The sequence below is a fragment of the Motacilla alba genome, chromosome 7 (assembly GCF_015832195.1).
Source record: "Motacilla alba alba isolate MOTALB_02 chromosome 7, Motacilla_alba_V1.0_pri, whole genome shotgun sequence".
Taxonomy (NCBI): Eukaryota; Metazoa; Chordata; class Aves; order Passeriformes; family Motacillidae; genus Motacilla; species Motacilla alba.
The window spans coordinates 1,354,285-1,381,499 of NC_052022.1; the positions used below are offsets into that span (position 1 = coordinate 1,354,285).

Sequence of the window (27,215 nt, forward strand, 5' to 3'; positions counted from 1 at the left end):
AACTGTATGGGTAAGATGGTGAAGGGTTTGTAGGGTAGGGGTGGGGTTGTGTGGAGCAAGCTGAGAGTTTAGAAGTTATAACAGAAACAGAGTTTAGAAGTTAGAACAGAAACAGAGTTTAGAAGTTGGAACAGAAACAGAGTTTAGAAGTTTTAACAGAAACAGAGTTTAGAAATTTTAACAGAAACAGAGTTTAGAAGTTATAACACAAACAGAGTTTAGAAGTTATAACAGGAGCATCTGGGTTTAATTGAGACAGAAGCCATTGGACAAAAGTATCCACAGAGCAGCAGAAGTAAAGGTGATAGGTCAGAAAAGCAGAATAAACCCCGTGACAGCTGTCTGTTGGGTTAGAAAGTTCTGTATTGTCTTGTGACAAAGAACTTGTGACTACTCCTGAGCTGTGGCTGGCTGCCTTCTCCTCTAAAATCTCACAGCCCCTGAGATTGATGTTTATCTGAGCAATAAATCCTTCTGAGCCTGAAAATAGTCCCTCCCCTTCATTTCCAACAGCAATAGTGACAATTGCTGACTCTGCCAGGCCACGAGGAGCCTTGGAGCCCGGGCACATCCTGGCCCCTGATGGCCAGGTGAGAACAGTGCCAGTGGGACTGGGGAGAAAGGGACCCGGGTGCTGCCTGCTGGATTCCCTTTTGTTGGGAATGTGACCTTTGTTGTGGCCATTGCTGCAGCTCCAAGGAGGATTTGAACAGTAGAGTCAAATGATGGCTTTCTTCCCCTCCACACTCCCTCCATGGCCAATTTTCCTTCACTCTAGATAACAGAGGTGATTTCAGAGTATCCCATTCCCAGCTGGGTTTGGAAAGCCATCCTAAACCCACAGGTTTCCAAGAGCCACGTTTCTGACTGGAGAAAACAGCCAGGAAAGCTCCACCTGCAGCTCTCTGCTTCATCCTACCCTGCTATTTTCATCCTGCTGAACCAAGAGGTGGCAGCAATATTCCCTGCTAAGCCATTTTCTGTGTTTTACATTCATATAATATTTAATTGCAATAATGAGCCATTTCATTTCCAGCCTGAACTGGAACAAGCCCAATTTTTCATCACTGCATCAGTGTATCTGAAAATTCTGCTTCTACATTTCTGGGCTAGCCCAAAAGGTTTGGGTTTCCCTTGGCTGCACAGGGTGCTGGGCAAAGCAGAAACTCCCAGAACTCAGTGAATTATTGTGTGTCTAAGCTGCTGTTCTGCCCATCACAGCAGACAGTTCTGGAGAATAAAATGCAGTGGAAAACAGGTATGTAAAAAAAGTCAACTTTAGGAGCCTTGCTAACCCTGCTCCTGCCAAGGGATCAAGGCTGAAGGCAAAGCTTTGCCTTTATCCCTGAATTTTGCTCAGCACAACGTGCAGAGCTACAGCAGGTGCAATATTCCAATCCATGGCCAATCTTTTTTTCAGGATAAGCTTCCAAGTTCCTCATTCCAACAGAGCCTGGGCTTCTTCTCTATTTGGGATAAATAAGTCCTTTTATGAATTTTGAGTTCTATCACCTTTTAATTCCGTGCTCCCTCATCTGGACACTGAATTAAATGCTGAGAACATGAGGTTCTGATCTGCTCCTCTATTGCTCATCATGATTATAGGCAGGGGTGGCAGAGCTGCCATTAGTTATTATTCTGCCCGCTCCCAATTAGAATATTCTGTTTGCTGCTTGTAACTCTGTCAGGCTGAGCTGCTCAGGCTGAATGTTTCCAATTTCTGCTCTCAAGTGAACTCCAATTCTCACTTGAAATATAGTGGAAATAAAAGTCCCCAAACTTTTGGGGGGGGGGCACAGAAAATATTAATTCTTTCCTAATTAAAATAGTAATTAGGAAAATAATTTCTTAATTAAAATATTAATTTGTTGCATAAAATATGAATTAATATTTAATATTAATTTCCTAGCTTAAATATTAATTATTTGGGGACCTGGCTCAGGTGTCCCTGCAGAGGGGGGAACAGGGGGATGTTTTGGCTTTTGGGTGGTTGTTTTGAGCCATCCCACCTGGCTGGCAAGACCCTGAGTCTTTCTCCTGGAAATCTCCCTTCAGGAATTGCCAGTGGAAGGGAATGAACCTTTCCGATGGAGGAACATCAGGAATACAGAAATAGGGTTTTTACATGTTTTAACAAGTTTCAAAATATGGCCTTGCAAAAAGACTGGACATTTTAGAGAATTACAACTGTGAAAGATGCACTGTAGAAGGACCATTTGGGGAAAAATATAGGGGATTAGTGTTAGAAAAAATATAGGTGATTAATAGCAGCACTGCGTGGCAAAAGCTAACAGGCTGAAAAACATTGACAAGGTGTTGTAACCAGGAATGAAGGTGGTTTCTGATGGAATGGTGTTGAGTTTTACATCTCTTGTGTCTCACCCTGATAATGGAATAGAATCTTTGAAATCACCTCTCAGCTACCCCCTCTCTGTGGAAGCTGGGGAAGCAGCAAAGAGGGTTTTACATGTTCCAGGGCAGTCCTGTAAGGAAGATGAGCAGTCACCATCTCCAGGATTTTTCCACAGCTTGTGTGTGCCGCTCCTGGATGGTGAGAACATCCCAGAGTCATCATTTCAGCAGGTACATAAGGACAGGTCTCCCAGAGACGTTACAGGAAGGAGCACAACTCACTTACACATGCAGAGCTAAAGCCATGAATATTTGTTCCTCTCAACTCAGCTCCCAAGTGCTCTGGTTAAATATTTCAAGAAATCAGGTCGGACAAGTGGTTCCTCCTTCATTGATCTGTTGTTTGTGGATCAGTTTCTCCACTTGGACAGGAGTCATGGAAATCTACTGCAGGGAACTGAGGAGTTTCCTGTCATCCCCTGCCACGGAATTCCAATTGCTGTGTTGCAGCCTGTGGTAATTAGATTAAAAGCAGAGGGAAAGGCAATAAAATCAGCAGCCTCATCAAGCCATCCCTGTAAAGTCCCAGGAGGAAGCAGCAAACTGGGAATGAAGTTGAGCTGTGTCTGCCCAATTATTTATTTTATTTTATTTTATTTTATTTTATTTTATTTTATTTTATTTAGTTAGTTAGTTATTCTTTCAACCTCTTAACAAGAGCAGCAAACTCTTCTTAGCTCTGGGATTTAAAAGCTCTGTGTCTAACTCTTTTAAAGACACCCTTTGCCCTACTCCTTGAGCCTAAAAACAAAATAAAACGTGTAGTTTCACCAGTTTGGCTAAAGAAAAAAAAAATATCTCCATGAGCTCCTGTATTTTACAGAAGCTGGAATTTCATTGTGGCTTGCAGGGCTGTCTTTTTGCTCACTCAAGGCTTTGTTTTCTCCCAAGGACTATGACATGAGAATTGTAATTTATCAAAAATACATTTCAAGCAACCTTTCCGTGAGTGTGCACTGATAAAACTGCAAATATTTAAATGCATCTGGGAAATTAACACCGACCAGGAGCTTTCGGGGCTGTTTGCCTGTTCTGAGACTGGAAAATCTTTCAGCTCCTTGCTCTGTAGAGGCTGGATCTTCAGTCATGGGGTGTCCTGGCATTCCCAGCACACTTCCAGTGCTCCTCCTCCCTGCAGCTTTGCAGTTCCCAGTGCCAGGGGGATGACTGCAGCCCTGGTGGGTGTGTTCCACCATGGATGGGGTTTCCAGGATGCACTGGAAAGCCATCCTAAACCCACAGGGCTGCCTTTCCCTGCTTGGGTACAACAGCAGCAGCTTCCCATCAAGTTTGTAATTGGCTTTTAGAGAGCGTTTCCCGTCGTGCCAACAGTTGCAGGCTGAAGTGTCGCCCAGGAACGCAGCATCAGCACTTATGGCAGCTAAGGAGATTGATTAGCATTCATAAGGAAGGCAGAGGAGCTCAAAATAAGGAATAAAACAAGTGCTTAATCCTTTGGCCCAGATGGTTTTTGGCAGGGCAGATAAAAACGTGGTTCTGCCCTAAAAAACAGAACCCCTCCCATCTCCCTTCCAGCAAGGAAATCTGACACAATTCCAGCCACAAATCCACTCTGGCTTTTTGGGGTGGTGCCTGGTGATATTTTGGACCTTCTCAGCAGCCCGGGAGCTGCTGGAGGGGTCGGTGTCCGTGGATATCCCTGTGACTGCCCATGGATCCATGCAGACCCTTCATTCCAAGCTCCTCATCTTCCAGAGGGATCCCTGTGCTCCCACGGGGCTGTTCTGGAGGCCATTTGGGATTTGCTCCGCTCAATCCCGTGCGCCAGTGGCAGCCACAGTTGGGGCTGGCTGGAGCTGTTGAACCCCTGGAGCACAGCCTGCCTTCCTCAGGAGCTGGGATCATCCTCTCTTCCCTGTGAAAAAGCCTCTGGAAGGCCTTGGCTTCCTGCAGGTCTCCACGTGGGGAAGAGGCATTTCACAGCTCGTTAAATATAGAGGGTACCTACAAATGTAGCCCAGTTACCTCTCACTGGAGGTGCTTCCAACCAAGAGGAAGTGACAACCGAGTCTTCACACTCTTTAATTATAGCAGCCTTTACATAACAGTGTCAGATAAATGTGTTTTAGGATAGGTGGCACCTCGCTTCCTCCAGAAGAACTGTCAAATTAGACCAGACTAATTTATTGCTTGAAATTCCAAGGATTAAAGCACGCCGTCCACCCAGTCTGCTTGAATAAAACCCTAAAATTCACCAAATCCTCTGCGCCAGGATATATCCCAAACAGCACAGTCTTTTGGAAGAGAAATAAATCCCTATTCCTCTGGTGGCTTCGAGGAATTCCAAGTGCCACGAATCCCATTCTGCTGGAAAACAGGGTTGGAGGGGATCTCAGGAGGTTCTCCTAGCCGTGCCTCCGCCCAGGGCAGAAGCTGCTGTCACTGCACCAGGCTCTTATCTAATCTCTATTATGAAACAGAGGAGGAGGGAGAGAGGCAGGGAAATGCTTTAGAGGGAGAAGGGGCAAGGAGTGGGGCTGTGCCAAGTAATTTAGGAGAGTGAGGAACTGGCCTCCTTCCCACGGATGGAGATTGCTGATGGTCCTTTCCCTTTCTATCCCTGAAATCCATCCCCGGGCTCTTCTGCTGATGGCAACAGGAGCAGCTTTGCCCTGGGGAGAGCAGTTTTCCTCAGCAGGCCGCGGAATCCAGGCGGGGCGAGATGAAACCCAAAGTCTGCGTTTGACGGGGAGGACGCTGATGGAGACTCTGGGTTTTGGAGCCCTCTGTGTGCTGGAAGGAGCGGATCCACATCCAAGCCTGCTCTTAATGCAACCACTAATGCTCTTTGCTAATGTGCCCTTGCCTTCTGGGGGGGTTTGCCTCATTATCCCCGAGGAATGTCAAAATCCAGGAGCATGCGAGAGCGGGGAGAGCCCGCCAAGAACTTGGCTGTGTTGGGGTTTTGCTGCTTCAGGTTTAATTCTCCTGTGGCTCCCCCAGAGCAGCGGGAAGGGAGGCAGCGCTGCTGCTCCCCTCGGCGAGATCCCGGCTGGAAGTGGGATTGGTTGGAGTGGGGAGCAGGAGAAGTTGCTGACTCCCATCCCGGCTTGGCGCAGTGCGGTGCCGAGGCGTTCCCTCGCCTCGGCAATCTGGATCCTGCGCGTTTATTTATTCCAGCAGCTCTTCAGTGTCTTTATGCAAATAGTTCATTGCTCCAGCTCCTGAAGGAACCACACAAGTGCTGTCATTTGATTGAGGAATCATTAGATCGGGCTGGAAATAAAATTTTCTCTGGTTCTGCATTCACGCCCTCGGAAAAAAAACCCCAACGTTCCCACATTTGGGTAGCTCAGGACTGACTAAATAATGGATATTTTGGGATAGATGGATACGCGTCTCAGGGAGATTTCCTTTGTGCTCTAATTAAAAATAAAGAGGATGTGAATAATCTCTAATGGCAGCAGAGTATTTGGAGGAAGCCAAGTATTTTTGGAGGACTGTGGATACTCAAAGTATTCTGACTTCCACGTTCTTCTCTTTCCCCCACCTCCAACCTGAAGATATTTTAGTCTGGGTTATATCCTCAGTGACTTGGTGGGCATTAAAAGTTTTGGATGACTCGTGGTCTTTGTTTACATCTCTTTCAAAATCTCCCGTGCCCTTGTAAATGTGGAGTTGTGGGCTCCAATTAACATCATCGATGAATGCTATTTAAAAAAATGAATAATGCAGCAGCTGAAGCCGTTCAAAAAAATGACATTTTTTAAAGGTTAGACTTCACCAAGGCTCATTTCAGCTCTTTAGCCATTGCATGTTTTCAGCAGGTTGTTCCTGTAGGGCTGGCCAGCGGCCAGTGGAATTCCCTGCGGGATAATATCAGCTCCATTCAGCCCCCCGTTCCCTCAGCACTTTTATTATATTTATATTACTTCCCAGTCAACTTAAGAGAGCTGGGTGTCTTCCTCCCTCACCTCAGTGTGTGTTTCTTGGATAAATTACCTCATAATATTCAAAACAGCCTTTGATTTAGAATTCCTCTGTATTACAGGGAATTGTATTTTTATAGCATCTTTTAGGAGCCTTTTGAGTTGAGTCATTGAATATGTATTTTTAATAACCCCTGTGTCTTAAAAAGGACAGTGTGAAATGTAAGGACCGGAAATCAAATAGTGATTCCCCTGATTTCTGAATTGTTTTATTACAAATCTGTGTGAAGTTCGCTTCTTCCCCTTCATCTTGTGATTTCACAGCCTGTTTTTTAAACTTGAGCTGACCAATGATTCTTTCAATCTGGAACTTCACAGATCTTCAAGAAGTCTGTAGAACAGGCTGCAAAAATTAACTCCTGGATTGGGAGTTTTGTGAACATTTTAAAGACCATCTTAGAAGCTGAGATCCTCCTCCATCAGAATTAGTAAATTGGGAATAAGGCTTAGCATAACTTTGGGGAGCCTTCCATTGAGTTTGTAAGAAACTGGGAATATGGAAATACAAGAACAACACCTTTGGCTTCGCTTCAGGGGTCTGTTGACACTTCCCATGGGATTAGTGGTCACTTTGCAGAGTCGATGGAAGCTTTTGGAAGGAAAAGTGGATGAAGCAAATGGAAAACACAAACAGGAAGCGTTTGTGAAACTGCAGTGGTGGATCAGATTGCACTGAATTTGAGATTTTAAGTAATTGTTTTAATAAGGGTAGGAAGTAAATTGTAAATTAGTTCTGTCATTAGTGTTTAATTATTTATTGACTTTTTAATCACGTAGTGTTACACCAGAAGTTTAATTTGTAGAGCTCCAGGAGGAACCTGTTCAGAGATTCTGTTTCTTAATTTAGTTGTAAATCAGGTTCACACTTTTGTTCTTCTAATTCTTGGTGTTTAGGATTTGGTTTTCTTGTTTCCAGACATTTTGCATGTGTGGTTTCTGTTAATTCTTAGTGTTTAGTCTTCGTGGCTTCAGGGTTTCCAAATATTGTTGGAGGGTGGAGGGATGGTTTGTTTGGAAACCACCCGCTGTTCTCTGGAATCTTGAAGAAGAAAGGCTGTATTTAACTCCTGGATTTATTATTTTTCATTTTATTTTATTAACTCTTGTATTTTATCGTGAATAAATGACAGAATTGGGCTGGAAGGGACCTCTGGAGACCATCCATTCCAGCCAGGGTCACCTGGAGCAGGTGACACAGGAATGTGTCCAGGTGCTGGGAATGGCCTGGAGACTCCATGCCTCCCTGGGCAGCAGTTCCAGGTCTCTGCCCCCCTCATGGAAAGATGGTTTTCCTCATGTTGAGCTGGGACTTGTGTTTTATTGCACGGCCAGTGCTCCTCCACCTGTCACTGACACCGCTGAACGGAGCCTGGCACCAGCACATTTTGGAGATAACTGTATGCATTAATGAGATCCTACCTCATTCTTCCCTAGACTATACGGTACTGTTTTATCGCAACCCAGTTTTATTACCAATAAGCAAGGCTCCGCCGCCGCGTTGGCCGCCCCCGAGGGCACAGCGGCCGCCGCCATCAGCCCGTGAGGCGCCGTGAGGCGGCGCCAGCGCGCAGCGCTGCTCGCGGGCGGCGCGTCCCAGCCAATGGCCTGGCGGCGCCGGCGCGTCTCGGCCAATGGCGTGGCGGCGGCGGCGCGGCTCGGCCAATGGCGGGCGGCGGCGCGGCGGGCGGGAAGCAGCGGGGCGGGCGGGGGGGCGCCGGCGGGAGGCGGCGCCGCCGCAGCGCTCAGGGAGCTCGGCCCCGCCGCCTCACCGCGCTCCGCCGCCGCGCTCCCCGGCCCTCCGGCCCCGCACCGGCTCTCCATGTACGACAACTTGTACCTGCATGGGTTTGAAGACTCGGAGGCGGTGAGTGCCGCGGGAGCGGGGCGCGCAGAGCCGCGCGGGCGGGCCGGGTGTCCGCGCTGCGGGCGCGGCGCCGGGGGGTGACCCTGCGCTGCCCCGGAGATGCCGGGACGGGCTGCCGTGGTTCCCTGGGGAGTCATCCCTGCCCGGCATCCCCGGCACGGTGGTTCTCTGGCAGCACGGAGCCCCCGGTGCCGCGGTCGGACGCCGCGGTTCGGAGCGTTCCCCGCCGGTGTCCGAGTGGGTGTTTTTGGGCACCCCGGAGAACGGGCGGGATCGCCGCGGCCATGGACACGGTGCTCCATATTAAACAGGGATCCGTTACATAAGGCGTTGTGGACAGCTCGTAAAATACATAGATAACAACATAATATAGAGCGTACGTCAATGCAGACGTATGTATGGTATGATGTGCTGTCCTCAGGAGAGTGGATGGGTCCTGGAGGGCTTCGGATGAGGAATTTTTTCCTGCCTGTGTCAGTGTTGGTCTGGAAGTGCGATCCCTCTTAAGTGTTACCTCACTTGTTTTAGCATCCCTTTATTTCAGGCAGAGAGGAACAACAACTGGGCAAAATTGTCGTTAATGCAGTGCACCATGTTGAGAGGAAATATTGTGTATTGGAATCCTTCCGAACTGGGTGTTTGGATTATTTCAAAACTCTGCTGCTTTGAAGCCTGGAATGGTTTGGGCTGGAAGGGTTTAAAGCTCATCTCCAGGGCAGGGAGACCTTCCACCATCCCAGGTTGCTCCAAGCCCTGTCCAGCCTGGCCTTGGACAGTTCCAGGGATGAGGAAACGATTTGGGTCAAGTTAGGAATTCCTGTTCTTTTGGTATGTGTGTTCACTCTTCCTTGGGTTCTCTCTCGCTGCTGCTGCTCCTAAGCTGCCAGGCCGAGTGCAGATGAGCGTGTTGGTTCCTTTAGGGATGTGATTTGGGATCCAGCTGGGTGTTTCTGTAAACCAGGCAGACCGTGAGTCCCTGGGAGCTGTTCTCCATCCCGAGTCTGTCTTGTGCTGGTTTAATGTCTTCCAGCAAAGCCTAACTATGCTCTTAAGAAGACAACTTAGAAGTGCAGTATTAGGGCTGAGAAAACTTGAGTTGCTGGCTAGTGGTTGGTCTAGAGAAAATGTGTCATTTATAAAAGTTCATCAGAGAATGCAGGTAAATGTGTGCAGGATTTAAACGTGCTTCTGAGATGCTCAACTCCGTGCATTCCCAGAATCCCAGGGGATTGGAAGGGACCTCTGGGGATCACCAGTCCAACCCCCTGCCAAGGCTGGGTCACCTGGAGCTGGTGACACAGGAATGCATCCAGGTGGGTCTGGAGACCCCACACCCTCCCTGGACAGAGTTCCAGTGCTTGGCCACCCTCCATAGGAAGAAGTTCTTTCTCATGGTGAGGTGGAATTTCTTGTGGTTTAGTTCATATTTCAGTAAAACCCAGTTCCAAAAAGGTTATTTGGGAAAAGCAGCTTTAATGGCAGCAGGGACCTACCTGTTGCACAAACATCTGGGTTGGGATTTGTGCTGGAAGAATCGTGTTTATGGATGAGAGGGACTTGGTCTTTAGATGTCCACTTGGAAGGATTGGGATGGAGAAGTCATTTCCAGGTTCCTTAATACTCTGTTGAGCAGTTTATGATGATGCAGTTTAACAGCTGTTTCCATTTTGCAGCCTGTCTGTAATTGAGAATGCTTTTGATAGACCTAATTTCCAGAATCACAGCAATATGTGAGACCCTCCCTTCTCTTAATAAAAACACCCCAAACCTTAAAAGCAATCTGGATCTCCCAGTTGTATGGAAAACTGCAGGCCACAAACCCCAAAGGCTCAGGCACAAAGCAGTTAAAATTCCCCGAGTGTCTGTTTGCTTTATGCTCCAGAACCACTTGCTTAAAACATTAAACCTTATTATTTTAGCTCCTGACTCAGGGATTGGGAATGCCTGCTGAGACAATATCCTGGCAAACAGGTAGTGGGGATGGGTCACATGAGTGCCACTTTCTGGCCAGAGAGGAGCAAGGGAGAGGATTGAGACGGTGGAGAACGAACCGTGGTGGAATTCTGGTTCCCTGCGGTGCGGAGCAAATAACCGCGAGCAGCGTGCCGAGATGAGAGCAGGGCCTCTGCATTGTTCTGCTTTAGGACCTGGAAGGCTCATCCTGCAGCTGGAGAGCTGGAGCAGCCCCGGGCTTGGATCCTCCCCTGGAGCATCGGGAGCCGGGAGGGAGGGCTCTGCTAATTGCAGCGCTTCCAGCACGGAATAAACCACAGGCACATGAGTCACTGGCACGGGAACGCCTGCCTGGAGTGGGCATTTGCCCTCCTAAACCCATCCAGCCCTGCGTGCAGAGCGCAGCTTGCATTTGCATTAAAGGCACGAGTGGATGGGCAGCGAGTGGCTCTTATCCCCAGTAAACATGCTCACTTTTGGAAAGGTAGAATCAAATCTATACCTCATCTCTCCTGATTCGCTGCTCAGCAACAAAGGTATTTTTTAACAGTGAACAGAGATTTCCATGATTTTTGTAACGGCATCTCTTACCGTCATGCGTTTGTGTGTGTACATATATATAAAACAAGCCAAAGTACAGTTTTTATTGATGGAGGGATAAAGAAATGAGTGTGTGCATGTCCATTACCAGCTGTGATGATTAACGTAAGTAGGTGATGCAGTAGCTGGTGTGAGGCTTTTTGGAGGGGGAAAATTACACTGCTGAAGCTGAGGAGAACTCCCAGTGACTGTGGACAAAAAGTCATTCCCACGTTTAGGAAAAAAGATGCGGGGTATAGAAGTGAACAAGTTCTGCAGGGACAGGTGTCCTTGTCAGGAGCACAGAAGGAGGGAGAGGGCATCACCCTAGGGAGAAACATCTTCCCACTGAAGATTGTTGCCTTGCTTCTTGTCCTGCCTTGTGATTTTTTTTTTAAATTTATTTTTAGGCCTTTTTTCAAATTCTTCAGGTATTTCTAAACAGGGTCAGCCTTTTGGGAATTGAAGCTTGTTTTCTTGTAGGGGAGCATTTCACCTTCTTGATCACCAGGGGATATAAAAGCCCATTAGCACGGGGGCTTAAGGCGGGGAGATCCCCTGGGCGAGCAAGCAATAAATGAATTTTGTTTTACTCTCAGCTGGGAACTCACTGTCGTGTGTCTGTGGTGGGGAGAGGTTGCAATGCTGCTCCACAGCCAGTCCAGAGTTTCTCTTGGATTTCGGGAAACACTCCACCTTTTTCAGGAGCAAACTCCAATGAAACCTTCCCATAAGAAATCACTTTTTTTCTTCTGTAAAATTACCTTTCCATTAGGCAGCATTTCATTAAAAAATTCTCTACAGGACTTAGCAACAAGTCCCCTGTGGCAGAGAGTCCATCCCAGCCCCAGGAACAAACCGTGGCTCGGGTCAGCGCTGTGCACCTGCAGAAGTGTCACAACAGCCCCTTTGAGGCTCTTGGCTCCTGTTTATCCCTTCAGAGCAACCCCTGAGCGTGTGAAGCACCTTTCCTCGCCTCTCGGGGCGTCACTGCAGGCTTGGGGACAGGCTTGGGCTGGGCTTGTCAGCCCGTGACAGGCTTGGGCTGGGCTCCTTCACCGCCTGCCGGGGACGGGGACACTCGGCTGGGCTCTGCAGCCGGCAGGGAGCGAGCAGGGGCTGCCCGCTGTGGGGACAGCGAGGGACGGTGTGGGGACAGCGAGGGACGGTGTGGGGACAGCGAGGGGCTGCTGTGGGGTCAGCGAGGGATGGTGTGGGGACAGCGAGGGACGGTGTGGGGACAGCGAGGGATGGTGTGGGGACAGCGAGGGACGGTGTGGGGTCAGTGAGGGGCTGCCTGCTGTGGGGTCAGCGAGGGACGGTGTGGGGTCACTGAGGAACTGGTGTGGGGTCAGCAAGGGGCTGGTGTGGGGTCAGCGAGGGACGGTGTGGGGACAGTGAGAGATAGTGTGGGGTCAGTGAGGGACTGCTGTGGGGACAGCGAGGGGCTGCTGTGGGGACAGCGAGGAACGGTGTGGGGTCAGCGAGGGACGGTGTGGGGACAGCGAGGGGCTGGTGTGGGGTCAGCGAGGGACGGTGTGGGGACAGCGAGGGACAGTGTGGGGTCAGCGAGGGACGCTGTGGGGACAGCGAGGGACAGTGTGGGGTCAGCGAGGGACGCTGTGGGGACAGCGAGGGATGCTGTGGGGTCAGCGAGGGACGGTGTGGGGACAGCGAGGGTCAGTGTGGGATCAGCGAGGGACAATGTGGGGTCAGTGAGGAACGGTGTGGGGTCAGCAAGGGATGGTGTGGGGTCAGCCAGGGGCCGGTGTAGGGTCAGTGAGGGGCCGGTGTGGGGTCAGCGAGGGTCAGGGCGGCGCTGGGAGGGGCCGGGAATGGAGGGAGGGCGCGGTGCCAGCGCTGTGCAGAGCCAGTGCCAGCCGCAGGCGCTGGTGACAGCCCCAGGAGCCAGGGACAGCCCCGTGCCTTTTCCCTGCTCATCCAGCGCCTCCCAGCAGCTCTGCCTCCTCCCGTCTCAGCCATTTCAAAAGCCGTTTCTCTCATGCCTTCCCCCGGGGATTTTGGAGGGGATGTTCCTGTAGGTTGGATTTCCACGTGGTGCCTCTGGCCCGTGCAGGAGATGGAAAGGTGGCTTTGCCTGCCCTGTGGATCCCGGTTGTAGTAGATTTTTTACTAGCTGCTTTGACTTACTTGCTTTCCCCAGCACATCCTTCTCTCCTGAGCCACAGAAGCTCCTTCTCGACCTCTTTTGGCTGTTTGACGTGCATCTCTCCCTGCCTGGCTGCCCTTGGCAGTGCCCATCCCTGCATCCCCAGCCTCCCTGCTGCTGGTTGGAGCAGGCTCTCAGGGATCCAGGACTCTGCTGTGTGAGCCAGGGTGATGCCCTTCTGTGCCAGTTCAGACTGCCACCAAGAGTCACACAGACACCTGTGGTGGGATTCACGCCCACAAAAGTGTTTGAGATTCTGAAAGGGTCTATTCTCCTTCCTTTGGTGTTTATGGGGACTAAGCACCAGTGAGATCAGCCCTGTGGTAATTACTGGTCCCAGTTTGCCGTGAGCAGGACTGTGTGTGGGGCTGCATTGTAACAAGGTTTGTCTCCAGCTGCTCCATGCAATTCTTGAGAGCATTGCTGAGAATTTTTAGGAAAAAAGTGATTGGAATAGTGGGGAAACACACTCTGTTCACCATGTGAGTGGTCAGCACGGTGTTGTGAGGACATGGTAGTCCCCTGCTTTTTCAGTGGCATTCCTCCTCACACTGCCATTCTTTCTGCTGCCAGCGTGCACTTTTCTCATGGCACCTGAGACAGGAAGATCTCTGTGTGCTGCCCCAGCAGAAAAAGTGATTCTAGAAAAACAAACCTTGGTTAGGGAAGTTCATATCCAAATATTGATTGGGTTTGTGTCTGGTGCCTCTGTGATTGCTGAAGGGGGAGGAAGGGTGGGCTTTACTTGCTCTGTACATCTCAGTTGTTGTGGGTTGAGTAACAACCAACATGTGTATTTAGAAGTGTTTTTCATGCTGTCTCTTCTGATCACGTGCTGGGTTTTGCAGCACCCCGTTCATTCTGTAGAACATCTCTGTACAACAGGCAGCCGAGAGCCAGCAGGGGCTTTATCCAGCTGCCAGATAAAACCTGAGACTCCCAGTGGGGCTGCTTAGGAAGGTGCCAGTGGCTATTGTGTGTATCAGTCCACAGGGCACCTCTGAGATTGTCAAGCTGAAGGCTGGTAGTTGAGATCTGGTGGTTTTTTCACGTGTCTTGATGGATTTTGCAGGCAGGGACACCTTCCTGTATCCCAGGTTGCTCCAAGGCCTGTCCAACCTGCCTTGAAACATTGCCAGGGATGGGGCAGCCACAGCTTCTCTGGCACCCTGTGCCAGGGCCTCCCCACCCTCCCAGGGAAGGATTTTGCCACGGACAGGAATGTGAACTGGGAGAAGTTTGCAGTGCTGTTGGTTTGCTGGACACCCTTCTCTTGCTTCTCTTTGGGCTTGACTGTTCGGAATTTGCCCCTTTCAATTAGTGCAGTTTCCAGTGTTGAATCCAAAAAGGCTGAGTGATGTCAGGACCTAGGCATGCAGCATCTTTTTGCCTGGCCACTTACCTACTTGCTGCTTCTTTACGTAGGATTTTTAGTTTCAAATGTGTGCTAAACTCTGCCTTGATTGGGACAATAATCAATATTTTCCAACAAAAAGAGATTATCCTCTGCCCATTACGTCTCCTGGATTCTCACTGCAGTCTGGCTTTTACATGGTCAGAGCTTTTGTGTGTTTTTGACAGTTTCAAATCTGTTTTCCTTTCGATTAGCCCCTAATAGACTGCCTTGACTAATGAATCACCAGCTGCCTGATATTTATCTTGTGTGCCAAGGGCTGCCTGAGAGGCTGGAAGGTGGCTTGTTTGGGGGTTTGCTGGGGTGGTTTTGCTTAGATTTTCCTCCTAAAATAACCAAAATTCTACTACTACAGCATTAGCTTTGCTTTGTGCTCTTGTGAGGATGGTTTTCTGTGTGACTCAGATCTTCTGCTCCTTAAATGCCACATTGTGATTTGATAGTATAGTAGTCAAATAAAACACTCAGTAAGAATCATAAGTCAGTTTTATAAATTGCTGCTTGCTGTTTCCATAGAGGTGCTGCTTTTATACTGGAATACAAGAAACATATTGAAATGAAAAAAAAAAAAGCTTCAAGTCATCCAAATGAGAGACATAATGAGGAATAGGTAACAGAAATAGGTAATTTTGTGTTTTCAGTTCCAGCTGCAGGTCAGAGCTCAGCCGATGGTCCAGTAAAACTGTGAGTTCATAGGGAGCACTAAGGTGTGTGATGAACTGTGGCTTCACCCTGCTTTTGGATTCCTTCTGCTGAGCTCCTGCCTGGCTGTGGAGTGCAGCCAAAGCCACAGGGCCCTCTCAGCGCCGTGCTGCTCCTGGGCTGCAGATTGCTCTCCGAATTGCCCGGTGCTTAAGGAAATGCTGCTGCTGGGAAGTGGAAGCGGCTCTCCCCGGGCTCAAGGGCATTGCAGGGAGGAGTGTGGCTCTTGGTGCTGAAGGAGCGCATCATAGAAATTGTAATAACAAGGGAAGAAGCTTAACCTAGGATTTGTTGATGCCATGGCTTGCTTCCCTATCTCCCAAAAACATGCTCTGCTTGGGAGACCCTGAGCTGTTGGATGGTTTCCCTTGGAGCGTGCATTTATAAGGATAGGAGAGCCTGATTTTCCAAATCAGCACTTCACCCAAATGCAGATTGCTTTACAAACAGGACAACTGCTCGTGGTCATTTGGAATCCAGTGATTCATTCCAAGCTGCCCTTTAGCTGGCGGGGTGCTGAGTTCCGTAGGGATCGCAGGTGGTGTCAGGATTTGCTTGCAGCCTCTCCTCAGCTCCTGCTTTGTATTTTTCCACAGTGCTTTGTCACTGGTTTTCATGCCAACAGTGAACTGGTTTCAGCTCCGGAGTGTCTTCTTTTGCCTCATCCTTTCCTTCTTTTCATATCTCAGTGTAAATATCCATTCAGGTGCAGTGTGTGGAGCACAGCGAGCAGCTTTGTCTGCCCCAGGGCACCGATCAAATAAACTGGATTTTTGATTTGGAGAATATTCCAATGTCCAGAGCCAGCCATGGAGAGCTGGAGGAAGCCAGCAGTACCTGAATTTGTTGTGAATGCATGACACAGGATGTAAATCTGCTTTTTCTGTTTCTCTCTAAAGCCCTGTCAGAAGGGGTTGGAAGTGTCCTGAGGAAAGGACTCAGAAAGGGCACCTGTGGTGGCCACAGGTTCTGCTCTGCTCCTCAGAAGGACTTTAATTTTCACCAGGACAGGGGAGAGGAGGACAAGGGGCTGCTCTTCTGATTTGGTTTGCTTGGGTTTTCTGTCCCTAAAAAGTTCCCTAGGACAAAGGCTCCATAAGTTACAGAAATGGAGCTGTTTGGTTGTGCTGCTTCTCCAGCATGGGGAATGCAGCCTGGCAGGGATTTGATTTATTACAGCAACAAGGCAGAAATCATGAGGAAAAACCACTCCCTGTCATCGTGCTGAGTACTGGAGGGGTGAAGTGTGTGTTTGAACATGCTCCTAATGCTTCACATAAAACTTCACAAGCCTTTCTCTTCTGAGACAATTCCGCTTATACCAAATACATTTTTCCTGTCAGTCCTCCCTTGGATTTTCCCCGTGCTGGGACATTCCCTGCAAATGGACTCTGCTCAGCTCATTGTGCTTTCTGCTTCCTCCCAGGGGCTGTGGCCTTGCCGGACTGGCATCACAGTCAGTGGTGGCAGTGGCAGAGGTGTCCTGTTCCCTTGGGAAGCGTTGCTGTGGGTGCTGTGCTGGGTGCTCTCGGTGTGGAGGAGGCTGGAGGATTTCGTTTCCAGCAGCAGTGTCCTTTATGGGCAGAAACAAGCCCTCAACCCTCATGGGACAGGCTCTGGGCTGGGGTGGCCAAGGCATCCTTTTCCTGTTCACAGAGCCAGGTACAACCTGAATACCCCAGGCCTAACAGTTCTGACTTTAACACAGCCTTTAATCTCTTAGAATAAGATTAAAATCATGTTTTTAATGGTTAGTCCCCTGTGCTGCTACTTTCTAAACGTCTCCTTTCCCTGCACGATTTCTTGGCAATATCTAACCCCCGTTCCCACTGAGGCTGGTGGATTCCCTGAAGAGTGTCTCTCTCTTGCTTGGGAAAACGATGTGTTCTGACAAATCACCAGTTAATCTGTGATATCTAGGTCATGAGATACCATGATAAAAGTTTATCTTCCAGGACAATTAGTGCTGAGCTCACCAGCTCCTGACAAAACAAGCCCCAGCACCACCCTTGGCCAGGGATGTTTCAATTCTGACCAATAACTGGAAAATCTCACCAAGGAAAAAAAGCCAGTGGCAGCTTGGCCTGGCCTCTGGCAGCTGTGAGAAACCTCCCAGGAGCTGCTGGCAGCGAGGGCTCCATCCTGAGCTGTGGGATAAAGCTCAGGAACAAAGCTGCCACGCTCCAGGGGGGACAGATCCCACAGAAATCAGTGTCCAAGGGACACAGAGAGATGGCTGGGATTCTGCAGCTGTGGCTGTACTCACCTGCCCACGAGGTCCAGCTGGATTCAGGGGAGGTTTCTCCAGTGTGGGACACAACCCAGCTGCCAGCTCACGGTCTGTAAAGCAGTGTTACTTGAACTAAAACGGGCCACTGAAGTGTCTGTTGGAACAGACAAAACTGCTTCAAAGTATATTTATTTCCAAAGTTTCTGACAAGTGAGAGAAGCAGCTTTATCCCCACGGTGGTGCTTGTTCTGGTTGAAATGTTCTCGAGATGGTTTTGCACACCATAAGCCAGGAATGTTGGAGCTCTGCACTTGTTATCGATCTCTTGTTGGAAAATGAACGGGGTATTGGCAGATGGAAAACCAGACAAATGAGCTGCACTTTGCCCCCCTCCATTTTTCCATGCTAATTCCAGCTGTCTGTTGACGTTTTCTTGCTGCCCCAAGGAGCAGAGTGGTAGTAAGTGCAGGAGTAGGTTGCTGAGTGGCTGCTGTGTTCTGCCTGGAGCAGATCCGTTCCAGGAATGCATTAAGTGATATTTCCCTTTAATAGATCAATGGAAACATCCAGCGGGGGTGGGAGGCTGGCAGGAGAGGAGTGCGCTGCAATATTTCCCCTTGCACGTTCAAGATTCATGCCCTGCTGCTGGATACACCCAGGTTGTTTTGAGAAGCTGGCTTAGGCCTTCAGGCCTGCCACTGGATGTCCTTTTAGTGCTGATGCTGGGGATGTTTTGTCTGTTAGAATATTTAAGAACCTTGTTAAATGTTTAGCTTCCCTGCTCTGTACTGAATGTACCACGTAGGAATCTTTCCTTTTTGTTGGCTTTCTTAGAATCCCAGATTGGTTTGGGTTGGAAAGGGACCTTAAAGCCCATCCGGTTCCATGGGCAGGGACACCTTCCACCATCCCAGAGCCCCGTCCAGCCTGGCCTGGGACACTTCCAGAGGCAGGACAGCCACAGTTTCTGTCAGCAGCCCGTGGATATAACACACAAACCCATCAGATTCCACAGACTCTGTGCTGTCTGCAGGAGGAAGCTCTGTCCTGTGATTTCTTATTCAGCTTCTCTGCATGCAAGCAGTACCTGCTGAGGGGGAAGATGCCTTCAAAGGGACGTAGCTTTGCTCAGATATTTTGTGTCTTCCTTCACAAGCGAGAATTTAATTTATAAAAGATGTATGAGATCTCTTTGGTATCAGAATTGAATGTTTTACATTCCACAACAACATGTAATTATTCATAAAGCTTGTCTGCCTTTCTTCTGGATGGTCTGATCTCATACAGGTAAAGAAATCCCAGCTGTATCCTCAGAGTAACAACCACAACAGTGCAAATAAATACAAACACCGCAGTGTTGTTTTGCTGAGAACTGATCGGTGAAGAGATCTCTCCAAAGGCATCGCAGCTTTTCAGGCTGGTTCTGCTGAACATGTTCAAACCAATCTAAAACAGAAATACATGTGCCTTTAAATCTGAAATTTGGGGCCAGAACTGAGCAGAGGGATAAAACCAAACGTAGCTTTCAGAGGAGCTGCACTGATGTATTTCAATGAAGTGCAGCCCAAAAGTCCTGATGGCTGCACGTTTCTTTCAGCTGTTAACTAATTCCTCCCTTTGCCTTTTCACCCAAGTGCAGTTGCTGCATTACTTGCAAAAATAAAGAAAGGAGAAAAAGCCTTTTGCCAGCAGCTGGGAGCTGAAGCAGCTTTCTCCCATCCCAGCACTTCAGGAAGGCAGTCAGCAAAGTGCTTTCCCGAGTGCCTGCTGCCTGCCTGGCTCCTGCTGCAGTCCCTGGACAGCTGAGGGGGGTTCGTTTGTGTTCGTTTTGTTTCACTCCTTTCTCTTAGAGCAAGTCCCTCTGTGCCTGTGCCCGGAGCTGTAATGGTGCTGCTGCCCCAGAGCCTGGCTGAGAGGCGCTGCCAGGGGGAGGAATGAGCCACGTCCTGCTCCTCTCCTGCCGGCAGATCCGAGGGAGCTGGCCAGGCTGCACGGACAGGAGGAGCAGCCCCTCCTCCCCCAGGCTCAGCACGTTTTTCCTCTCATTTATTCGCGTCCCTTCAGTAATTTGGGGATGTCAGCAGCGTGCCTTGCACGGCTCTGTGCGCGTTTTGGGATGGAGGTGGGGAAGGGGCTGTGTCAGGGCAGCAGCAGGGCAGCTCCAGAGAGATACACACACAAATGTGTCTGTCAGGAGCCGGCTCGAACCCTGTGGTGCTCTGTGCTCACTCTGCCCTGCTGCTGGAAAAGATGTGCAGGGGACAGGAGCTTCGTAGGAATGCAGGAATCACAGAATGGCCTGGCTTGGAAGGGACCTCAGAGCTCTTCTCCTCCCACGCCCTGCCACGGGCAGGTCACCTTCCACTGTCAAACCTGGCCTTGCTTCCAGGGATGGGGCGGCCACAGTTTCTCTGGGGAGGATGCACATGAGCTGTGCCTCCAAGGAGACGGGAGACTGGGGTTTTGTACCTTCACTCTGCTGTGTGTCACTGGTGGGGCCGGGGAAGAATCCTCCTTTGGGGATGGAAGTTTAGTGTGGGAGTTTAGTGTGCCCAAAGCAGACCTTGTCCTCACCTCCATGGAAGTACAGCCCGTGCTGGGGACAGGGCAGGTGCACTGTCCCCTCTCTTGCCGCGTCCCGGGAAGGTTTGGCTGTTCCCACGGGAGAGCTGGGGCACAGGAGAAGCGGTGGCTCATCCCTGGGTGGCAGCGCTGGCCGTGCTCCGAGGGATGCTCATCCCTGCGGGACAGAAGGTGCTGCTGGAGCCGGCGGGGCACCTCCTCCTCCTCCTCCTGCTCCTGCTCCTGCCGCTGCTGCCTGCGGTGTCCGCAGCATTCCCGCCTGCCGGGCACAGCGAGGGCCGTGCTGGGAGCGGCTGTGGCAGCGGAGCACTCGGAGCTGTGCCCTGCTCTCGCTGGAGGAGCTCCAGAGCGGCGGCAGGGCCAGCGCGGCAGGAACTGGATCATCCTGCGGCTCTGTGCCGGGGGAAGTGGGATGCGCACGGCAGCCACTGCGGCTGAACGCAGCCCCGATCCCGCAGGAGCCATGGGCGCCACAGCTTCCAGGGAGAGAGCTCCTGGAGCGGGAAACGCGCGGAAAGGAGGAAATAACTAACAGTTCGTGCTGAAATGCACCAGAGAAATGCGAGGCGAACAGGAGCCTCTCCTTCCTGCCGGCAGCTCGGGGCACCGGCGCTTGCAGGGAATGACTCTGGAGCACGGAGCTCTCCCGGTGGTCTGTGTCCCGCAGGGAGTGCCAGGGATGCGCTGGCAGTAACCTGTGCCCGGTCCGTGCCCAGGCCCTGCCGTGCTGGGGTGTTGGTGTGCCTGGACCCGTGTCACATTGTCACACGGCAGATCTCTGCTCCAGCAGCTGCAGTGCCGGGGAGGGCTCTGGCCAGCACCAGCAGCTCGGTACTGGGGGCTTTGCTTTGTTCAGGGCAGAAAGGGAATTTGGAACTTCCTCAAGTTCAGCCTGGTTTTTGATTGACATCCTTCCCCCTCATCCTTCTCTTTCTTTGGGAGTGCAAGGCTCTGTCAGTGAGGTACCTCCCTGTGCAGGGGAGCTCACTCGGGGTAATGTCAGCCACCACCTTCCAATTTTGGGATGAGTTCCCTACCAGGGTCTTTCCTACTCTGGCTGCTCATCTTGGAGTATTTTCCTTCTTCCTGCTGGATGTTTTTCTGTACCTTTGACCAGGCTCTGACTTCACTCATCATCCCCATTCCCTGCCTTTTTAATTGCATTTCAGTGCAGATTTACAGGGCACCAGCAGAACCTTTGACATTTCCTTTTGGAGCGGATATTTCTCTGCTACAGTATCCCAAAATAATGGCAAAGCTCTTTTAAAGGTTTTAAATCTTGTCAAGATTGACAGATTCCGCTCCTGACCAGGCTTTTTTTTACCTTCTTTCAGCAAAAAAAACAATATCCAGGTGTTTAAAGTTGTCCTGTTTGCTCCTGCAGATTTGTGTTTGAGAACTGTGGTGGAGAAGGAGTTTTTGCACAGAATGAGACCGTCAGGGTCTTTCTCAGTTATTGCTTATGCCAAATCAAAAGGGCTGTGAGTAATATAGTGATTCCTAAAGGATTTTTTTCTTGATTGGATTGCTTGTTGGTTGCTGGCAAGAAGGAATATGAAACTATTGTTTCTCCTAAGGTATTTCATTAAGAATCCATTCTGTAGATAAAACTGGAGACAGTTATTAAAAAATCAAAAAATTGTCTTTGAATTTTTAATGTTGAACTCTCTAAATTACTGTCAGTCATCAAATCCCTGAATGGGTTGGGTTTGAGGGCCCTGATGATCAGATAGTCATAAAAATTTGGGAAAATATGTTCACACTGTGTAAAAAAAATAAGATTTATGGTGGCTGGAGTTGAGATGTAGCACAAAGTTCTGGCTGTTCCCTCCTTGTGGGTTTACTACCTTCCCATTTATCCCAGCAGGGAACACATGGAGAGACTGTTTTGCCAGTGGCATCCCCAGATTTGTTTAAAATCTTGGCTGTTTATTTGTTCCTGCTTCTCATTTCCCGGAATTACAGGTGCTTGGTTGTTTGTCCTGTGTTCTGTTGGTCCTCACAAACCACCTGGGAATACTGATAACCACAGATCCCTCCACAACGGTGTTTTGTTTTCAGTGCGTGGAGCAATATCCAAGTAGGAACAGATATGGGAACAACAAAATTATCAGTGGGGGATATTTCCCCCCATTTTGTGCAGTAGTGATAAAAACCAGCCAGTTTTGGGGGGGTGGGTGAGCTCAGAGTGCTCTCAGAATTGGCTCCACCCCATTCCCAGCCCCATCCCTGTGAATTCCCAGTGGGCAGCAAAGTCCTAGAAAGTCCTTGGGCTCCCTGGTTGATTACAGCAATTAAGGACCAGAAAGTGTCACTCAAATATTACCTCAGCAGGTGACAGCAAAATGTCCTTTCTCTTGTATTTTGCTCTCAGCACGCCGAGGTTTTCGATTGCGAGGGCTCGGGGGAAGGAGTTGCTATTTCCAGCACTTGGAAAATGAGGGCTTTTTCTTCCTCAGAGATTCCTAGCAGTCCAGAAGAGCTCCTTGTAGGTTCAGCAGTCAAGTGATTGCAGGATTTGCTGCAAGAAAAGTAATCAGAGATCATGGCAGCTCCTTGGGGGAAAAAAAATAAATAAAAAAGTACAAAAAAAGAGTAGAAAATGTAAAAAAATGAAAATTAAAATTCTCTGTTTGTAAGCCTCATTTATCAGTGTTTAAAGCAGCTTCTAAACCTCCTGCTTTGGGAGCTTTTGGAAGGAAGGCGCTAATTAAAACCATAACATAGCACAACATACCCAGCTTAGGCCCAGACTCCATCAGTTGCTTGGCTGAAATGAAGCAGCGTGAAATTCATTTCAACAATGCCCTCCCAGCGTGTCACAGTTCCTTCCCATTCACTACCCAGCGTGAACATCTGAAACAAAGTCATCTTTCCTGTGATTCTGTTGAAGATGGGAGTCTGGTTCTGTCTGATTCTGTGATGTTCTAAACCACTTCTGTTGAAAAAAAAGTAAAATAAATATTCAGGGTTATTTTGGTTGTGTAAAGCCTGATGGTGTGGGAAGTGGTGACACCACTCTAGAAGAAAATCAGGACACTGTATTCATCAAAATCCTTAAAAAAGGATGTATATTCTTTAAATTAGCTGTTGGAATTAGGAAGAGCATGCAGTGAAAGCAGACAGGTGGCAAGGATCTTCTCGACACTGAGGAAAATTCCACTTCACTCCTCACATGTAGAAGACCCTGAGGGCTCTTGTGCTGCACATCCCTGCTTGGGGGACTGAATTGTTCTGTGTGCTTGAGAGAGACGGGCTGGTTTTATTTGTTGGGAAGCTGAAAAATCATTTCAGCTAATGAATGGGTGCTGCTGATCAGTCCGCCAGGAGAATAAACTGAAATTTTCCCTTGGTTCAGCCTGGAGAAGAAAAGGCTTTGGGGACACCTCTGTGGCCTTCCAGTACCCTAAAGGGATTATAAAGTGAGGGAGAGGGACTGGGGACAAGGATGGAGGGACAGGAGCCAGGGAATGGCTCCCACTGGCAGCGGGCAGGGATGGATGGGAGATTGGGAACTGGGAATTCCTGCCTGGGAGGGCGGGCAGGCCCTGGCACAGGGAAGCTCTGGAGTGAGTCCTGAGGAGGCCACGGAGATGCTCCAAGGACTGGAGATTCTCTCTGGAGACAAAATGCAGTGAAATAATTGCTCCAAAGATCTCCTTTTCTTACCCCTCCCTGCCTTCTCTCCATGGTGTCTCCCAGATCCTGATGCTGGACCAGAGCAGCACATGGAACTGTGGATGGTGTCTGGAGAGGGGAAGGCTCCAGGGAGAGCTCAGAGCCCCCGGCAGGGCCTGGAGGGGCTCCAGGAGAGCTGCAGAGGGACTGGGGACAAGGCCTGCAGGGACAGGACACAGGGAATGGCTCCCACTGCCAGGGGGCAGGGCTGGATGGGAGATTGGGAACTGGGAATTCCTGGCTGGGCTGGAATTGCCAGAGCAGCTGGGGCTGCCCCTGGATCCCTGGCAGTGTCCCAGGCCAGGCTGGAGCAGCCTGGGACAGTGGGAGGTGTCCCTGCCATGGCAGGGTGGCACTGGATGGGCTTTAAGTTCCCTCCCAACTCAAACCAGTCTGGGATTCTGGGATTCTGTGGTATCTGAGAGCAGTCCCAGCTTGGCACAGGTCATCCTTATGGGGATTTGTGAAGGAATTTTGAACGAGTTAGAGACAGCACCTCTGAATTTTCTAGATGATGAGGTTTATTTTTCTTCTGCACAGGCAGGAAGGGTGAATTTGGCTCACTCCTTCACTGCATGGCTCAGAGGGTCCCAAGACCCTCAGTTATGAGACTTTTTAAGGATCTATTGACCAATAAAGCACTGCCAACAAGGAGATTGATGCTTTTGACCCAATCCTTAAATATTTTGTCTTATGGACTCGTGTGTAAGCTTTCTTAGCCAGTCCTGTCATGACACACAAACCCACAGTGCTGCTTTCTGAGCTCCTTGGTCACCTCTGTAACTGCTTTTATTTTTTCTATTTCTTAAACTCTAACACTCTAAACTTTCTTCTGCTTAACAGATCTCTACTTTAAACTCTAAATCCACATTCTCACTTCTAGCACCTGAGTTTGGGAGCCTTTTCCAAGGTCTCAGACCAAATCCTGTGTTTAATTCTAACCCTTGGCTTACAAGCCCAAAGCTCTCAGAGTTCCCTGCATTTCAGATTCCAACACATCCTGGTTCTCCCAAAGGTGACCTGGTGACAGGAGAGCCCCGGGGAGAGCAAGCCAAGCCAAGCTACATGAAATAAAGAGAAAAAGAGAGATAAACTGGAACAGAGTGAAACAAGAGGAAAAGTGGGAGCTCATCCTCGTGCAGATCCCAAGTTAAACATCCCTGGTGCAGTACCAAGGATAAGAGGAAAAGTGGGAGCTCATCCTCTTGCAGATCCCAAGTTAAACATCCCTGGTGCAGTACCAAGGAGCTAGCTGGAGGTGTGATATTTTTTGTGTTAAGAAGTGATCCACCCCATGAGCAGGAGCTCTCCATCCCAGCCAGCACGGGAGGGTGATTGCAGGGAGCTCTCCATCCCAGCCAGCACGGGAGGGTGATTGCAGGGAGCTCTCCATCCCAGCCAGCACGGGAGGGTGATTGCAGGGAGCTCTCCATCCCAGCCAGCACGGGAGGGTGATTGCAGGGAGCTCTCCATCCCAGCCAGCACGGGAGGGTGATTGCAGGGAGCTCTCCATCCCAGCCAGCACGGGAGGGTGATTGCAGGGAGCTCTCCGTCCCAGCCAGCACGGGAGGGTGATTGCAGGCTGCTTTAGGAGCACACCACGTTATTCCAGCACTTCCTGGCTGAAGCCTGCGTGTCTGAGGGAATGCTGTGGCAGACCACATATGGCAGCCACAGATGCCTGTGTGCTTGGGAGGATGATTAAATTTCGTTTGGGGGCAGTATTTGTAATTTTTTTTTTTCCTGGAGACTTATGGAACGTTCTTGCCTTCCCAACGTGTTAAGTGGGGCAGACACAGAGCATCCTCCTCACAGGAGAGCTGATTTAGGATACCAGGTGCACTTTTATTATCAGGTTTCATCAAACCCAACAGCAGCAGCTTCCCCAGAGCCTTGGGAAGATCATTCAATGCTTTCAAGAGCTGAAGTAATTAGAAAAAATAAAGCAGTGTCTCTGTGCCGTTGCAGCTTTAGTTTGGAGCCTTTTATCATGGAAAAACAGCACCTTTTTTCCTCTCCTGGGACTGCTGAATAGCTCTCCTGAAAAAGAGGGACCAGCTGCAGAGGGTGAAGCAGAATTCAGGCTGGAGGTGTTCAGGTGTTGATTCAGTCCCAGGTCTCACAAGCTGCATTTGGAATAAAGCACAGATCAGAGCGTTCCCAGGCAGGTCTTTGCTGCTTTGTGGCTGAACAAAACCATGGAATTTGAAAGGTTTGTGGGTTCACATTGTTGGGTGAGAACCACCTGAGCCTGTAGCCATCCCTCTGGCTGTGATCCTCACCTGTCCCTTGGCTCTGAGGCTGCAGGAAAAGAGCTTTGGGTGTTATTTTGTGGAGGGAGATCTGGATTTTTCACCCGAGAAAAGGAAAAGTTCAGAGCAGCTCATCTATTCTCTAACCACTCCCTCAGGCTTTGTGTGTACCTGCAGTGCCTGCTAAGCAAAATCTTGTGCCTTGCATGTTCATTTGAACAGTACCAGAAGAGATGGGAGTATTTTGGCAGTAAATAGAGATATATATTACCAGTATTTTTTTAAACTCTGTTTCTTAAATGTAGCAACACAATCTGTGCTGCACTGAAGGCAGCTGGAGAAAGGAGATAGACTGCAAGATTGGAAATCCAGGGTAAAAAAGAGAGATCGGGAAATGTTGGAAGAATTGCCCTATTTTCTAACAATTAGTATTCCCAAAGAAAAAAAACATGTTCTAACTACCTAGTAATTTCCAAATTGCTGAGACACCTAATGAGTTGTCTTAAATAAATTTACCAAACATATAGAAGGAAATAATTGCTGAGCATTTGATTCTGAAATCACAACTCGGTGCCAAGCAGTTGTGCAGCTGCCTTGTGTGCGTTGGGGATTCAGCAAGAAAATCATTTCCTTGGGAACTGAACCTTGTCCTGCTTGGGCTTCCAGTGCCACATCCAGGTGGGAATTTGTGGCCAAGTCCCACTGAACCTCTCTGCTCCTGGACCTCCCTGTTTAACGTCGCAGGAGCTTGAATGGATTTTGTAGCTCGAGGGGGATGTTAATAATTGCAGAGGGCATTAAAGCAGAACAGGGGCTGTGCAGGGTGTGATCCCTGCACCCCTTTCCCCATGGAATAACGCTGTGCTCTCCCTGCTGCAGCTCCCGTGGAATGCTCCCTCCAGCCTGGGCAGGACTCTGCAGTATTTTGCTGGGCACACACAGATTTTCCTGGCCCTGGTTTCCATTGCAGCACAGCGAGGTTTTCACGCCAAAGGCAGAGATCCCCGCTGCTTTGTGTTTGCCTTTTAATGAATTACATCACCTGCCCAGTAATTAAATTTAGCTGCCCACCCTGAGTGCTGGGATGAGGCGAGCACCGACTGTGGTGGCCACTGGTATTTACAATGTGGGGGTTTCTTAAGTCCTCAACTTCTGCTTCTTGTTGTCATGTAAAAACGAGTTAATACTTATTTTCTGTGATCATTACATACTTCTGATAGTAACCTGTGAGTTAAACCTGCTTTGTGCACCTGGACCAGGGAGATCTTTGTGTTGGGGCTTGGAGTGAGCTGCTTCCCCAAGAAATAACTCTCCTGTGGGTTTTGGGGGGTGTTTGAAATGCTTTCTGGAACATCCGTGGCATATGGCAGCATATGAACCTGCAGCCATGCCTGTGCCTGTTTGCTCTCCTTGTGCTGTGTCAGGAGC

The 27,215-nt window shown here is 49.5% G+C and overlaps 1 protein-coding gene across 6 annotated transcripts in view; it reads left to right on the forward strand.

Moving 5' to 3' along the window:
* The window catches only part of CACNB4 (calcium voltage-gated channel auxiliary subunit beta 4), an 82,426-nt gene that overhangs the window by 23,514 nt on the left and 31,697 nt on the right, over window positions 1-27,215 (forward strand). Inside the window, exon 1 of one of the 6 annotated variants that reach the window (XR_005257565.1) lies at window positions 8,081-8,226. The exons of the other annotated variants lie outside the window; for them this stretch is intronic. The gene's annotated coding sequence lies outside the window, so the exon portion shown is untranslated. Of the gene's footprint in view, window positions 1-8,080; window positions 8,227-27,215 lie in introns of those variants that run through there. 6 annotated transcript variants of the gene reach the window in all.